The 16,171-nt window shown below is 39.5% G+C and overlaps 1 protein-coding gene and 1 long non-coding RNA gene across 7 annotated transcripts in view; one reads left to right on the forward strand and one right to left on the reverse strand.

Annotated features, from left to right (window-relative positions):
- The window catches only part of wnt5b (wingless-type MMTV integration site family, member 5b), a 353,134-nt gene that overhangs the window by 107,290 nt on the left and 229,673 nt on the right, over window positions 1-16,171 (forward strand). The window contains exon 1 of one of the 6 annotated variants that reach the window (XM_039760579.1): window positions 3,762-9,134. The exons of the other annotated variants lie outside the window; for them this stretch is intronic. The gene's annotated coding sequence lies outside the window, so the exon portion shown is untranslated. Of the gene's footprint in view, window positions 1-3,761; window positions 9,135-16,171 lie in introns of those variants that run through there. 6 annotated transcript variants of the gene reach the window in all.
- Window positions 9,128-15,527, reverse strand: LOC120533685. The gene is made up of 3 exons (XR_005634598.1): window positions 15,301-15,527; window positions 12,622-12,761; window positions 9,128-9,610 (listed from the first exon to the last, which is right to left on the reverse strand). It is a non-coding gene; the product is annotated as an uncharacterized LOC120533685 (long non-coding RNA).

Here is a 16,171-nt window from a genome sequence, read left to right on the forward strand (position 1 = left end):
CTATGGCTATTCCCTGGACCATTATATTGTTACAAGTTAATTACAATCAGATGCATTACACTAATAAACAATATGTGGTTAGTTTCAGTGTATTTATAAAGCTGCGTCAGGAAAATAAGGAGTAACCACACAGGAACAGTAGCATTGCTTTGACGCTGGGTGCCGCCAGTCTGCAAAACCGAGCGGAGAACTTGCGTATGACAAGGTATGAGGTACCGTGGAAAAGTGCGTGGCTTTATGCCAAGTGTAGGTTTTATACATTGTGATTTGAACATGGAAAAGTTCTTACGCAACATTTCTGTGCATACGCACCGTTTATACATGAGGCCCCTGGCATTCAGCAGTTTTATTCTGACTGCATAAAGCTAGCACTGATGAAACTATGTGTGTCTCACCTGATGTATTTTTAGTTCCTCCTATGCATGATGGAATGCCACCAGAATTTAAAGAGAAGAGGAATTAGAATATTCAACTGGACTGTTGAAACTGATATGCGTACAAGAAACAACTTGCAGCTTTATAAAAAAAAAAATGGGGGGTGATCAGGTCTCTGAGATTTGAAGTTACTGATAGGAAATATTAAATAACACTGGGTGGCATTTTGGACCAGAGCTTAGTGTCATTATGTAATTGTGTACTCATTGTCTGTGTCACTGTCTGTGTGAAATATTCACATTCTTTTAGGTACTGTGGTTTTCTTTCTCATCCTAAAGTCATTTAAGGTAGTTTAACTTGTGAGTGGTGTTATGTGAATGCACTTTGTCCTGTAATTAGGAAAAAAAGTAGTTTAAAAAAACATGTAATAGGCATCTGTACTCTGAATGTTGTTTTGAAGGTCCAGTTGTTGTATAGTATGTTTCAAAATGACTCCTGTTAGTATATTTGCAACAGAATTGAAGGACTTTCTGGTCTCCTGATCCACAAAAGATTTAGGTGGCTGGTACTAACATGATATTAATGAATGCTAAGTTTTGATTGCTGGATGTAACAAAACATGGATGCGGGCGCAAGTGTATTGTTGTGGGCACCTCATATTTACTTGTTTCCTGACTTTAACAACTGCCATTAAATCGGAAGCAGCCAATAGATATTTTAACCAATGTTACATGCTATACAGTTTTTGGTAAGTTCAGCAGGTGAGAGCTACAGAATAATGTGCTTTCTAGCTGCAAGTGGCTTATCAGTAAAGAGAAAGAAAGAAAGGAAGCCAAACCATGTCTGGGGCCCAAAGAGCTTTATAAATAATTTAAATGCTCAGATGAACTACCTCTGCTGCCAGGCAATCTCATGTGGGAACTTGGGAATTATTCCATGAGGGTGGAAAACTAGAATTCAGTGACAGAAAACTGGGTCATTTGGCAAGGAGCACAATTCTTTTCTGACTCTGCTTCTGGCAAACATTCAAGTTTTACACAGGAGGAGTGAAAGGATATACTATAGAAAGGCCAGAGCATCTTATCTTCTTTCAGTGAAGGGAGAAAAGCTGAGCACAACTTAGCAGCTGGCGATCTTCATCAATTTGTCTCCTGTGTCTAGATTGAAACAGAGATATTGAGATTGCACGACAGTTTATACCTGGTCGTGTTATGGGGGAATAAAGAGTAGGAAAACATCTAATGCTTCTGTTTTCTTGCTTTAAAGAGACACTATTTTATGTTTGTTTGTCTGATTTATTTTTTTAAAAGGGTCAGTATTGTGGGTATTAAAACCTCTGTGATTCTCAGAGTTCCTGCCTTACATCTGGTGGTACCTAGAAAAGCACCTGTCCTGACAACATTGAAATGAATTAAGTAGGCCGAGAGACTGAATGATAAGTAGACATTTCTTTGCTTGCTTTTCTTTATTCACAGCTTTAGGATTTCAGTTCATGGTCTGCTAGTTTGGTGTTACACTTTCTCAGCATGGTTGTTTGTTTTTTGTTTTTACATGGATGTTAGATGAACTGGCAACATTATTAAACTGGTCAGACATGAGCAAGAGTATATGTGGGTGAGATAGGAGTTCAGTCCTAACTTATAGAAACTGATTAACATGAAGCCATCCACAGGCACTGATTTAATAAACCCAATGTCCTTTCTTGTAAAATGTGTATATGGCTAATTGGTTGGTCCTTCAACATTCTGAAGTAAAAACCTATTTTCTGGGGGTTTGGTGAAGAAGATACAAAGTGGGCATCATTGGCTGATTTATCAGTATGCATGTGCGAAAGTGTCATGTGATCCAGGGTCAATTTCTGCCTTAAGCCTGTTAATGTCAGAATAGGGTGTGCATCACCGTGGTTAATAGGAAAAAAAAAACCTAGAAGACAAGTCTGAAGACTGTCTTACAAGCAGTAAAAGGATAAGTGATGCACCTTTTCTTTTCCTGTTACTTTAATTTTACACAACCCTTATCATAACCTAATTATCTTAGTTTGCATAAGGAAGACCACCAATGGTAGCTAATGTCTCTTGGAAGAGAATACTTTAAAAATTGGTACCTGATATTTATTTATTTTTAATACCACATTGTGTGAAAGAGGATGGCTGAAAGCATGGCATGACTGCCAAAAGGAAAACTGTCAACCCCAATAGAAAGTTCAAATTTGCTAAACTGCATCATTTATCATAGATTTGGAAATGCAGCCTAAGGCCAATTGGCATTCATGCCAGTTATCTATTAACTCCATTATGTTACAGATGGGAAAAAAAACACAATTTTAGCTTAAAGTAGCAAAATGCCTAGAGTTTTAAAATATATAGTATGCAGAGATAAGATATCGACTTAAACAGTGACGTTGCAGTTGTTAAATATAGTCATGCAAGGTGTAAAATTCCTTTCCTTATGTTGAAGTGAATCACTTACATTATAAATTGTACAGCCACTCTCCAACTTAATTCCTAGTACACTGACTCCCTCACAGTGACCCACGAGCCTCCATCCCCTCAAATAAACCTGCTGAATTTACTTACTATTTTAGTCCTAGCAGGTAAATGTTTTTGGAATTGCTGTAGGATGTCTGCTCAGCATCTCATCCAGCCCGTCCAATATTCTGAGAGATTAATGGTATGGGGATGAGGAAACCACCTATCTCTTGCATGATGTACCAGTTTTTCTTGTTTTCCTTTTTTTTTGAACCAGAAAATTGCTCTCTATTTTTTTTGGTCCCACTCTTTTGGATATGATTTGCACCACCCACTTTTAAAAAAGCCATCATACTGTAGTATTTGTTATTGCAGATACAGTAGCTGATGCCTTACATAAAGTACTGTGAGCACAGGAAAAAAAATCTTAGTCTGACCAGCACACTTTGTAATGCTTTATACCACATACCAAGTGTGCTACCCTTCTAGGAAAAGTTGAAATCTAAGTAATCAATGTAGACCTCATTGTTAACACGTAGCTGGGCACAATGCACTGCATACATCTCTGTTATATTGCCATTTGGTATGGGATTTGTAAAAACACTTAATATTTGTGATGCGGCATCTATTGGAATTATAGAGACACAGCCACCAGATGAACATGGGCACACACAGACACTCATCCTTTTATCGATGTGGATTACACTTAAATACTTTTTCTTCCTGTGTTTACTGGTTCAATTAAGAGTAGAAATTGGCCTGGTATGAATGAGTGCGCTCTGCAATAAACTGATACCCTGTCATGGGTAGGTTCCTGCCTTGAGTCCAGTGCTGTCTGGAAAGACCTCCCCTCCCACACTTCTGGGTTAAGTAGGTTCAAAATGTGGATAGATGGATGTTGGGTTATACAAGTTAAACTCCTGTATTCTAATATGGTAATATCTCCATGTTCAGAAGTGCCATTCTTACAGGATGATATTCTTTTCATTTATTTATTTTCCAAACTTGCATTCTCAGAATAATTGTAAAGGGGCATTTCATTTTCAGCTCCTTACTTTTGAATATAACTTTAATTGTGACTTTTTACATTTTTCCACTTTTTGTTGAATCTGCTATCAACTGTTACCTGTATATTGCTGACTCTACATTGTAAATGGTGCAAATCTACACACAGCAAGTATATAAGAAATCCTTAGCACTCTTACTTGTTTTGCCTTCTATGAACAAACTCTGGAAAATATTTTCCTCCTATGAATTCACAGATGTTAAAAACAGCAAATATTCTTTTCAGAAATGCATCTGCTTTTCCATGGGTTTAATCACTGCAACACTTTTTCCTTTGAGTTTTATGGAATGATAAACCAGTGAAGCCGCAGGTGGACTTGCCAGACATTTGGTTAATTTCTTTGTGGAGGGTGGAGGCCCTAGTTCTTTTATAAACATCTGCTCAGTGATACCATTTTCAGAAAAAGCCTTCTAGAAGCCAGTGGGTGTGTTCTTGGTTGATGCGTTTTTTGGCATGCTGAAAGGAGTGTGAACTATAAGGAGAAGTGCTCAACTCTGGCCAGAGAGCATGCAGAATTGGTAGGACAGTAAGAGGAATGGGGTGTTGGGTTGCAAGTAATAATAATTGCTCATATCTGAAAGAGCAACTGGCATTGTTTCTCAAGGCCTGGATGAACAGGCGACTGTTGGTTTATACAAGACTATACATTTCAAGAATAAGAGCATTATAATTCTTGGACACTTGATTGTTGCCAGGGGTCTGAGCCTCTCTGAATAGGTTATGCTTTTTACATTAAATGAATGCAAGTCCACACATGATTATAAAATAACCTGTGTATAGAAAATACCACAGCTAATTTCACATTATAACCTTAAACATGAATTTCTTAATCTTCTGTATTGGTAAGATTGGAAAAAAAATGATAAACCTGGGCCATAATGTTATTGTCTTAGCACTTTGTATATTACACTATGGATCTAAAAATAATGCATTATGGTGCAAGGGCAGTAAGTATCAACAGATGTGGAAATTTTTCTGTTTTTTTTTTTTTTTATCAAGCCTTTTTTAATACTTTTAAATCTTTTATCTGAAATTTGACTTTGATTTATTAATTGACTGATTGCTGGCATTCATGGTGAGGTTTGGCTCAGGATGATATTACCATCTACATAGTCTACTGACATATACAGGGCAGAAGCATTAAACAGCTTTTTGTATATTAAATCTCATGTATAATCTGTTCAAAACAATATGAAAATCTAGAGGTAAAACCACACAGTTTGTTTGCTTATTTACATTTTTGGTCATTTGTAATTCAGGTAAGAAATTGGTTAATTAAAATTCACTTTTTTTCCTTATTGCATGTGTTTGTTTTTGAGCACACTCTTAGGCCAGCATAGATATAGGGTTCTTTCAGTGAGGATTTGTTTTCGGGGGAAGGCTTAGCACACCCATTGTGGGAGACACCCTAGTGAAGGTCTATTGTATGTTCATGCCTCAACCACCTCCTTTTGATCTAGAGAAACAGTGTTTGTACTCTCAAGTAACTTCTTGAGCTCCACACCGTGCTGTAGATAAAGAGCCAAGCACCCCTGTGCAGGAACCTCATTTTAACTCGCTAAACTCAAGAACTTTTGTGACCAAAGGAGTGAAATCTAAAGTCCACATATAATACAAGCATAAAAATGTACACCAACTGCTCAATCAAAAGCTTTATCTAAGAGCTTGGTTCACAATTTGTGAAAAGCTGCCACCATTGTACAAAATCATTGGGCAGTTTTACAATCCAACTCCCTTAATTTATTAACTAGATCCTGTTATTTTAACTCTTGCTCAGCAGGGCTGAAGGATTTCTTGACTTGCTCATGATTTCTCAGACTGGTTTCAAATTTCCAAAGAATCACAAACTCGGCACATTTGTACAGCCATTTGACATACAATCTGGCAGTGAAGGTGAATGTTTTTCTAGATATGCCAAGTTCAGCTGCAGTCTCTGTCCACGTCTCCTTTTTCTAGTCTACCATGGTACAACAGACACACGACAAACAGAATAGCTTTTCTTTGCAGCTGCACCGTATGCATGGCCCTTGCCAAACAGTTGTCATTGTCTGCAGCTCTTGCACATCCCTACAATTAAACAGTGAAGGGATGTCACAAAAAACAAACAAAAAAAAAACTCTGACTTGATAAACCATACCTGACAGTTCCCAATGAGCCAATTCTACTATATGTTTCAGTTCCCATTGACAAAACAGGAAGCAATTCCATTTTTGTTTTTACAAACATAGCTGCAAAAACATGTGTAAATACTAGGAAAAGGAGGGTAGAATGGTTGGTTGCCATAACTATCCACTTATGAGATTGGCGCTTGGTTGGTGCCAACCCAACACAGACTGACAACGGAGGCACGTGTAAAAAAAAAAAAAAACCTAAATTTTTCTTCAGCCGTGGGACACATCTTCTGTGTCCCACCAGCCCTAACACAGTCCTCAAAATACACACACAAAGAAGGAAAAAAAAAAACGCCACACACCAAATCATCTACCTCCTCCTGACTCTGGCACCCTTAGTAGTGGCTGCAGGTCCATCTTGTAGCCCACCCAGAAGTGCTGCAGGTGCTCACTGACCTACTTCTGGCTGCACTTCGTGTGGCTGCGCTCCTGCCCAGATGGGCTCGTTAAGCCATGCAGCTCCCCCTGGCGCAGGGCACAGAGCCCAACCAAGATGAGCTCTGGTGTTCCACGACAGTGGCCCCAACGCAACCCAGGGGGACTGCCAACAAAAGGTTCCGAGGGACGTAGCATGGCTTCCATGGCTGCTCCCCCGGATCTCGTGACAAAGGGGTGTCCTGGCCATCCACCACAGTGCCCCTCTCTCAGCTGATCCCCGTGGGGCACAGGGGCTTGTCCCGTAAGGGCTGGTCTCCTCCAGGATGGGGAGTTGACATCCTCCTGTCCACGGCCCTGTCCTGCAGCAACAAAAGCAGGAGGTGCTGCCCTAGCACCTGCATCCTTCACACAACACCTCCAGCCATGGGTACAGCGGTTGCACTCAAAGCAATGCCGCTCCCCTCTGGTGCAATCCCTGCGGGACCGAAAACAGGACAGTAAGTCCTGCCCCTACATCCGCCCAGCTGAGGGTGGCTGGTGGTTCCGCCCCTCCCCAGCACAGCCCTCCACTGTCTGCGAGCAGACGGGCTTACGCTGCGCACTGTTTGGAGGCCCCTTTTTCCGGGCTCTCCTCTTGTTCTGGGGTGCACCAACAGTCTGGGTCCCCTTATGGGAAGAAGAGGGACCCCATGCCGTCTGCACCCCTTTGGACGCCCACGAGACCAGTGCTCCTGCACACTCCTCTGCTGCGCTGTCAGTGCACAGGTTGGGGAAGCTCCTCCAGCTCCTGTACAGCCAAACACAGGTTAGCTTCGTCGGCTGGCAGTGGACTCGGACTTGCCTCATTCCACCTTACTGACCAAGAGTCCTGCAGCTCCTGTTCCTTCTCCACCGATGCCCTCAGGGTTTCATCGGGTTTGGGGCAGAGGTTCGTCGCTCCCACTTGTACTTTACATACGGGAAGATGACAACCATTCTCCACCCCCTTACCTGCCACAAGGAAGCGACTTCGCTCCTCCACAATAGGGAAAGCTGTGTCGGGGAAATCATCCGGGAGCTCCTCCTCCACCTGCTGACCTGTGGAGAAAACAGGGACCGGACCTACCTCGCTTGTCACGCTGTGAATCCGCGCCACCGACGCAGACCTAGGCCACCAGCGGGTCACCACACAAAGCCCCAAAAGACAGACCGGAATCCTGCCCGCTATGCCAGTGTGAGATTGGCACTTGATTGGCACCGACCCGAGAGACTGAAAACGGAGGCACATGTAAACACAAACAAAAAGAACTTTTAATTTCTTTCTTCAGCTGTGACCCACCAGCCTTAACACAGTCCTAAAATACACACAAAGAAACATCACCCAAAAGCACACTCTTTGTCTTCCACTCCTCCCAACTCTGGCATCCTGAGTAATGGCTGCAGGCTCTCTTTATAGCCCACCCGGAAGTGCTGCAGGTGCTTGTTGACCTACTTCTGGCTGCACTTCTGGGTGTGGCTCTGGGACGGGCTCGTTAAGCAGTGCAGCGCTATGCAGCTCCCCCTGGTGGAGGCCGAGAAGCTCAACCAGGATGAGCTCTTGTGTTCCACGAAAGTGGCCCCGGTGCAACCCAGGGGGGCTGCCAACAAAGGTTCCGAATGACGTAGCATGGCTCCCATGGCTGCTACCCCGGATTCAGTGACAAAGGGGCACCCCGGCCCTCCGCCACACACTATACAATAGTTCTTCATAGATGTAACATGATCAGGTCTGGAAAGAGATACTGAGGAACATTGACCAACAGTATATATTCCCATTAGCAGCATAAGTAAGATATTCTGGTAGTCGTATACAGACTAATAAAGGGAAATACTGATCGAAAACTGAGTATATTGAGTCTACCATAGAATTTCATTCTTTACTATGTCAAATTGCATGGGTACCTAAAATCTTGCCTAGTGGTCTCTCCACACCATAATGCAGTATTGGTGAAAAGGCTTACATCTCGCACGCAGGAGAAACGGTTGGCTGGCTTTCTGCTGCTGGCCATCTCCATGTTTTGCTTGTCGTTTTAAGAGCTAAGCTGTTTTAAGAGTTAGTGTCTCTAGCAGAACTTCATATTGTCTTCCGAGAAGATCACGTCTCATCTTCCATGTCTCCCTCCCAAAGATTTTTTTTTTATAATAGAGAGATAACATTGAAACCATAAAAGGATGAGTCTTGAGTTCTAGACCACGTTGGCCACATTTAATTTTATAATGTTGCATTTGCTTTCCTAACTAATATATATAGCTAAATCAGAAAAAAATCATTATAAATTGAGGGGTAAAAACTGTATTACAGTGGAAAGCTGGCATTGTGAAATTATTTTTACTGAAACAGTACAAGTAACAGGAGTCAACATCATCAGCATTTTCAAAATGTTGCCTTGGAGTACGTGGTTTTTTTTTTTTCACCCTAAATATCTTGTCATACTTGGTACATTATTATTAAAGGTTTGATCAAGGCTCTTTAACCTTTGTGTCTCTAATATATACATGTACTGTAGATGTTCTAAATAAGCTAAAAAGCTAATGCATGTTTCTTTTGTTTTTTGGTATTTTTGTGAGCAAACTGAAAATGGAGAGCTTCTGTAAACCACACTTGAACAGCTGTATGGACACCATTCCTATGATATTCAGGGGGAATTTAGGGTGAAGGTATGCATTTTTCTGATGGAGTTTTCTGCGTTAAAGAAGTGGGTTTATTTTTTACCAGGAAGCTCATTACGCTTGCATTGTATCACCTACACAAGCACAATATTTTTTCACTTCAAGTTAGAGTAGATATTATTTAGCAGTAATTTATATGTTACCATGTAGAAATGTAACAAAAAAATGACCAAACATTTCACAACATATACCTGCACTTAAGATATAACCGCAAAATATTGCAGAGGTACACTATGATGTCTGTGTTACAGATAGTACAAGAGCTCTGAATAGAGGAATACTAATACATGCACATAGTTATAAGAAAGTTTTGTTCACTCCTTGTTCTGGTTTGGGTTTGAACCACTAATCCACTCTTTCATTGTGTTCTGGCAGGTAAGATGTGAGGGGTTGATGACCTTTGGGAGGAACACCATGTTGCCTTGTAGTACTGAATCCTTATTTTCTGTTGATCCTGATGGATTCTGGTTTTCAGGAAGAAACAAAAAAGTATTGTATCTAGATTATTTAAACCTCCCAAAGTAGGTAAGGGAAGTATATGTATAGTTAAAGTAGATGGTTAATTTTCCCCAGCTTGTATAAGTTCTTAAAGTAGTAGATGCTGATGCACAACATTAAGCTAGTTAAAAGTAAAATAAATAAGATATATATATTAGGGCGGCTTTGTTGTGCAGTGGGTAGCCCTGCTGCCCCACAGTTAGGAGACCCGGGTTTGCTTCCTGGGTCCTCCGTGCATGGAGTTTGCATGTTCTCCCCGTGTCTGCGTGGGTTTCCTCCCACAGACCAAAGACATGCAGGTTAGGTGCATTGGCTATTCTAAATTGTCCTGTGTGTGTGTGTGCCCTGCAGTGGGCTGGCACCCTGCCCAGGGTTTGTTTCCTGCCTTGCACCCTGTGTTGGCTAGAATTGGCTCCAGCAGACCCCTGTGACCCTGTAATTAGGATATAGCGGGTTGGATAATGGATGGATGGATATACATGTTATCTTTCACAGGGTGGTCCAGATCTAATTATGCAAATTTTAATTACGCTATAACTTATTAAGTTTATTACTCCGAGCCTGTATCCAACTGAATGGAGGACAAGTGGGACATTACATGGAAAATCAGTGAATTAATTCAATGTAGGTCCATTTTCATTTATTACAAGATATTTTGAACAATTATTTTTTATTGTTTTCATGCATTGCATTAAAAGTTGCATAATTAGATCTGGACCACCCTATAGACAGTGTCCTGAAACTACTTCTATTTAAGCATACTTGTTTCATTGAACTTTTATGATTTAGTATTTTAAGGAAAAGAAACAGAACATGCGTCAAAATTAGTAGCTGCTGGAATGGAGCAGTGGAGATCTGCCTTTTTCACTTAATACAACTGGACATACTTGCATCTTTATAAATAGCTGTAAATTTGGAGGGGCCAACATTTGCACACTAACATACACAGTAAAGGGAGTCTCTTCTGTTGTATATCTTTCATGACACAGATTTTAAACCTTTTCTCTGCTTCATGGTATTTGTTAGCAAAACTCTAGTAAAAGACCAAAAAATCGACAGAGTAGTTTTCATGCTGTGTTTGCTAACAGCATTATTTTTCTGTGTCACTTTAAAACAGAACCTCTTCTCACCTTGACATTTTTCAGCTCAAATTAGATAATAATAATAATTGATTACATTTATATAGCACTTTTCTCACTACTCAAAGCAAGATACCACACAAGGAAGACCCGGGATGCAAACCCACAATCTCCTTATTGCGAGGCAGCAGCACTACCACTGTGCCACCTGTGTGAATCAACCAGAATTGACAAGCCTGTGTTGAGCCAAATGGCCTGTTCTAATTTAAAAAAATTGTGTTCTTTTGGTTTAGGGAATATTTATGTGTCGCAAAGAATTTGCACTTTACTATTTTCCTGTTATTACAAAGTTTAGGCACATAATATGTTAAGGCCTTTAACTAACTAGTATTAGATAAAAGGCATCTGAGTGAACAAATAACATTTTTGTTATCTATGAAATTAATAAAGATATCCATAACGATAACCACCAAAAGACATAGTGTGAAAAATATATTCCCCCCCTTCAACTGCTATGACTGTACCCAAACACTTCTTATAAGTCAAAATCAGTCCTTCATATTAGTCCCTGCAGAAGTATGTTAAACATTGCAGGTTTTGGTCTGGACATGACTAGGCAGCTAGTCCAAAACTTCAGTCTTGCTTTTTTTAAATTTTTTTTTCTTTCTTCAGCCATTCTGAGGTGGATTTCTTCTGTGTTTTCAATTGCTGTTTTGTTGCATATTCCAAGCTTCTCTTCAGCTTCGGCTCACAGGCAGTTGATCAGTCATTTCACACCGCAAAGAATTTTTTGACATTATGCTATGTTTACTTTTTGGATGATAATGATTCCCATTATGGCTAGTGTAAAGTTCCACTTTTGTGTCATTTGTCCTTAGACCATTCTCTCAAAAGGCTTGTATATCACTCAGATGCTGACTAGCAAATGAAAGATTTATGTTCTTTATGGTTAGCAGTGGTTTCCGCTTTGCCACTCAAAAACGAAGCCCAATTTTTTCCCACAGCCTTTCAGATTCTAGAAATGTGAACACAGCTTTTTTTGAGGTAACGGAAGTCTGCAATTTTTTTTTTTTAAAAAAGGATTAACGGCATGATTTTAGATGGTGTCTTTATAGTTATTTTAGCAGTCCGGCCACAAATCGGAAAATTCGTTAATGTTCCAAATGTTCTCCTTTGGAGATTAGGGCTCACACTGTGGTTAGATGGAGTTCCAGAGCTGCAGACATGGCTTTGTTGCCCTTTCCTGATGGAGATGTTGACATTTTTTATATCTCTATAGGAATATCCTTTGATCATGACTAGTGCTGATCTGGACAAAATTCACTCCAAAGTGGGTTTTATTTTCAGCAGTTTTACAACATTCACCAGTGACCTTTTTTGCCAAATTTTTTCCCCTAAAAATTCATTGTGTGGCTGGCTTAGACAACCCTTTTTCCCCCATCACCCAGTGCTGCTTTGTGAGACCAGTGGGACATCAAAGTGCTGTAGCAGCCAATCACTAGCCAATCAGAGCTACATGCCTGCATAGAACTTTCATGCATGTGTACTTTAATTGTACTTTACATCATAAAGTGTCTGGCTTTGTGTATGTGTAAAAAATTAATGTTGTATAGACACATGCTTGATGTCACTACTCCAGCTAGATTTGCAAGCTGTACGCATATTTTTTTTTTATTTTCATTGAATTATTAAAATATTATGAAAAATACTTTATTGTTCTGCATTGTTTAATTATACATTGTGTCTTCACTGCTGGATTAAGCATGTTATGCTTCTTGTTATGTAGTATAGATTGTGTAGTGACAGGGACAGCCCCCTGAGTATATAATGCTGATCCCTTATATCACAGGCTACACAGGGGTGTGTTAGTCATAGTAATAGGAGCTCCAAAGACATACCATGAGACTCTGATTATTGTGGGCTCCAAATATAATTTTATTTCATGGTGGCACAGTGGTTACCACTGCTACTTCCCCTCTCTGGTCACATGTTTGGCTGCAATAATCAGTATAGCATGGTTGGTAGATGGCTGCCTCACCTTCAGGAGAGAGAGAGAGAGAGAGAGAGGTTAGGAGCATGCGCTGATAAAGCACGTTGCCACACTCGCCACATAACAAATCACCTCAGGATCCCAGATTAGGATCCGAGAGTAGCCATGTAATGGGTTACACCTCAGCACCACTCTAGTTCAGATGGAATGGAACAGTGTGAAGTTTTTTTTTTTTTTTTTTTTTATGGTAACTGGAGTACCAATCCTGCCAACAGCCCCCAAGTTTTCCCTGCAGGGTTGGATGCAAGTTAACGTCATACCCAAGATGGAGCAATTGTAGGTTAAGGGCCTTGCTTAAGGGCCCAGCAGAGTAGAATCTGAACCAGCACCCTTCCGATTGCCAGTGCAGATTCCTAGCCTCAGAGCCGCCACTCTGTCCATCATGGACACTTAAATAAATAAATAAATAAAAAAACATTGCACCATTATAAGCCACTCAGAACTAGTTCAGTTTCTCCCTCCTTATTGACTTCAATTCATTTTGCAGAGTTTCCTGAATTTCCAGAATTTATCTGCATTTTTGCCAAAATCAAGGCAATGCAAATTCAGCAGGGTTCACTCATCACTAATCATGACATTGTGGTTGTTGAGTCCAATGCCTAGACTTTGATGGTATATTTGAAAATAATTGATTTACTGTATATTGAGCGGGGACAGCAATAATCAAACCTGGTAGATGACTAATCATCCCTTTAAGTGTGTTGATTTTTTTTTCCCTCACAGTTCTAGTGTGTGTTGGGTAACTTTTTTTTTCATTACCTAAATGAAATAAGCTAAATAAGTGTTATTCATTCACTCAGGTGACATTTATCTAATATTACATTTAGATTAAAGACCTGAATAAATTAAAATATTAATAAATAGAAATAAAATATATTGTATATGATAGAATTTTACTTCATTATCAGGTTATGTATTTGTGTGCAATGTATGTTACATATATGGGTCACAGTGATATATTCAATGAAAACTGAACTTCACTACTGCTCACATGTGCAGATTTTCTTCATTTGTATATTTCTTGTCAAGGCTACAGACATTTTCATGTATAGTACCATTAAAACGTTATACTGCAATTGAAAAACAATTAAAGCAGTGATATTCTCGTATGCTATTTCTCAATCTTTGTATGCTCTGCATTCCAAACTCTGTTCACAGTGAGATTAGCCCTTCACAAATTACCTGCATGTAATTCATTAGCCTCAAATGGTGCCTTATCCTGGACTGGCTCCTGTTTTGCACCCATTGCTAATTACCGATAGGATGTGGCCCCACCACAACCCAAGTTTAAGTGGGATTAAGTGGATTTGGGAATGTTATATCGCATAGTAATGAAGCCAATGTGACTCAGTAATAAAGGATACTTTATATTTTCCTTTATTGTTAAATATCAGGTGTACCAAAAATGCTTGATCCACTTTAGGGTTATAAAAAGGTAGAACCTATGCTGACACCATCAAATACAAATTACAAACTGACCCTGCATGGGATGTTAGCCAATTGCACCCATAGTTGGATAGTTTGCAAAGTCGCATACATTTCCTTAAGGTGAAGTAAGAAATAGAATTCCCTCAAAAAAACCTACAAAGACATGGTCAGACCATTCCATTTTTACATAGATCAGACTCTTGAACTATAGTGTCAGGGCTGAACATTAACCCCAGAAACTGTGACAAGGTCTTGCTGACTGTAGTGTCACCTCTGCTAGAAGCAAATGATCTAAAAATCCACACTCTCATTCTTCTCAAATGGGTGATTTAATGTCTGTGGAACTTTGTTTTATATGTTTGAGTACCCCATGTAAATCATTCACAGTTGTATCACATTTTTTAGACTGCTTATCCTTTTTTGGATTTGTAAGAGACACAGAGTTGATCTAAGCACCAGGGCCTCACTATTTTGTTCATAAGGGTCATATTAAGCCTAAATGCCCACCTTCTCTCTGTTCCATTTTACATCAGCTGTTACATATATCCATTGTTCAATCCATGTCCTACACCCACTTATCTCTCTTTTAGTTACTGTACTGTTGTTTTTGCAGTTTCCAGTTCTTAGTACTTAATATTATAATAGCACATTTTTCATTGGTGTAATTGTTTTGAACTTTAATTTGGTGCTAGTGCAATCCAAAATGGAGATCACCTAGTAATGAAGTTTATCCTGGGTACATTTAGTTAAAACTGCAACTAGGCTATATAAAATATAGATTGATCAATAAGACAGCAGCATTTGTGTGATTTGTAACAGAAGAGAAAGGCTGGCTACCAGCACAGGAGTGCAAGCAAGCAAACATTCTGCAAAAAAGCTCCAGGACCTGATTTCTTTGAATCAGCAATCCTAAAAATGAAAGTACAACCCTTCTCCCATATACATTTTACAAAATTAAATGAATCAACATATATAGTTTTGACACAGATATACAGTAGTATATTACACATTATTGCAAATACCATAGTGGTTTAGTATCTCAATGGGTTTGCATTAGTCTCTTACTGTAAAACGTATAATAACATCTACTCATTCTTACTAAAATTCAAATCTGCAGAAAGCAGCAGCTTTTCCAGTGCAGTCAGCCCAAGATTCCACCCCCACACTTTTCCTGAAGCTCTGCCGGTAGACTGAAATCTGAGTCCTGAATGTGTTAAGAATGCAGAGAATGATGGGATTTTTCTGCTAGGAGACTAACAGCTACCGAGTCTGGCCTTTTTTTAGTGATCTGCTTGTACTGACCACAACCTACCCCCGCTGCAGATGTCAATATGTTGATATGCTCTTTACACAAAGCTTAGATGCAATGGCAGGCAGAGACATCCAAACCATTAGTCATTAAATTGATAGTATCTGGTTAAATATATACTTACCTACTTACTTACTTACTTTCACTGATCCTTTCCCTTAAGCTGAGTAGGAAAAGTGAAATCTTGTCTGGTTCAATTATTTAATAATTTTGTCACCATTTTGAGTTAAAAACTGGCAGATGTTTCTTACAGTGAATCCTTGAATGTATTGAACACAATGTAATGTTAAATAAAGTGCATCCATACAGTTGACTTAAGGTTTGCTTTATGTGCCATTTCATCCTGAAACCTTTAGGATTTAAGTGCAGCTTCTTGGTATAATATGGCATCTTATGGCATGAATAATTATACCAGCAGCACTGAGCACTGGACTGTTGGAGGAAATTATCGATGACAGCCTGGGTAGAATGAGCAAGTGCCACATCTCAACCTGAATTTAAACCATAGTTTGTTTACTTGTGAGGCATGAACAGATTTTGCTGTCCTTCATTTTTGATTATAAAATTATATGTAACTAACAAGCAAATATACTATTTGAACTTAAAAAGGTACAACCTTGAACTGCGCTCGCTTATTTGCTCTTATACTGCATATCATCTC

This window comes from Polypterus senegalus, chromosome 8, assembly GCF_016835505.1.
Source record: "Polypterus senegalus isolate Bchr_013 chromosome 8, ASM1683550v1, whole genome shotgun sequence".
Taxonomy (NCBI): Eukaryota; Metazoa; Chordata; class Cladistia; order Polypteriformes; family Polypteridae; genus Polypterus; species Polypterus senegalus.